Source organism: Tupaia chinensis, unplaced genomic scaffold (genome assembly GCF_000334495.1).
Source record: "Tupaia chinensis unplaced genomic scaffold, TupChi_1.0 Scaffold000239_1, whole genome shotgun sequence".
Taxonomy (NCBI): domain Eukaryota; kingdom Metazoa; phylum Chordata; class Mammalia; order Scandentia; family Tupaiidae; genus Tupaia; species Tupaia belangeri.
In genome coordinates, this window is record NW_006159717.1 from 892,241 (window position 1) to 893,549 (window position 1,309).

Below are 1,309 nucleotides of genomic sequence, written 5' to 3' on the forward strand. Positions count from 1 at the left end.
AGCTTGCCAGCACCCCGGGCAGTGACATGTTCGGTGTTCTTTCCATTCAGCTTGTTGGGCTGCTTGTCCGCCTCAGGCCCACGCTGTCCAGGATCTGCTTGATGTCCTTGGCGCTGGGGGAGGTGTCGGCCCAGGGGCGGGGGGCCCAGGGGCGGCCAGCAGGTAGGAGGCGACATAGCACATCCCGAGGCAGCACAGCCTTCACCCCAGGCCGGGGATGCTGCGTGCGGCCCGGCCCAGAGGTGCCGCCACTGGCCTCGCCACTGCAGGGAGGCTGCCCCCCTCCACCTGCCTGCGCTCCTGGGCACCGCCCCACAACTTCTGCCCACCCACCAGGACACCACCAGATACATATTTTTTTGCTATAGGACGCATGCGATCATTGGAGAGACAGGAAGTGAGAAATCACCCCCTCAGGGGAGATAGCCGTGCCACAATCCCTTCTCCTCCGTCCTCCTTTTGGGATTTTGGGCACGTGTGTGCCTGACGTGAGTTTCAAACCGCTGGTCCACTGCACCACAGTAGACCGTGTGGGAGCCCAGCAATTTAATCCGCCACCTGTGGACCCCAAAAACGAAGAGTTTTTCACTTCCTATTCTACAAACAAAAAATTCCAAGGGCCTGGCGGGTGGCGTGGTGGTTTAAGGCACTGGACTCCCACAAGGCCAACTATAGTTTGAGTTCTGGACCTGGCGGCTTGCTTTTTCACTTTCTCTTTGTCTCTCTGGTCAAATTAAAAAAATAAATAACAAATAAAGATTTTTTTTTCTTTCTTTCTTTTTTTTTTTTTTTTTCAGAGTTTTTTCCTGTAGGGTACGTGTGCACTCGCCAGAAAGACAGAGGGAGTCAGAGTTTTAAGCCACCGGGTCCGGGACTTGAACCGCAGTCGACTACATGTGAGTTCAGTGACATAGTCATTATGCCAACTGCTAGTCCCAGCATATACTTTCTTACTACAACCACTAGGAAGGAAGTTTTAAAGAATGGGTATTTTTGGGAACCAGCAGTTAGCGTAATGGCTATGTCGCTGGACTCCCACGTAGTCAACCACGGTTCGCGTCCCGGACCCGGTGGCTTGAAACTCACGCCGGGCATGTGTCCGTGTGTGCTCAAGATCCTGAGAGGAGAATGAAGGAGAAGGGATTGCGGTGTGACCATCCCCTCTGGGGGGTGATTTCTCGCTTTCTGTCTCTATGTCTCTCTCTGTCTGTCTGGCAAGTGCACGCACCCTATAGCAAAAAAAAACTCTCAAAAAAAAAAAAAAAAAAAAAAAAAGAAGAGGCTCTGCCTTTTAAAAATCCCTGGGGCC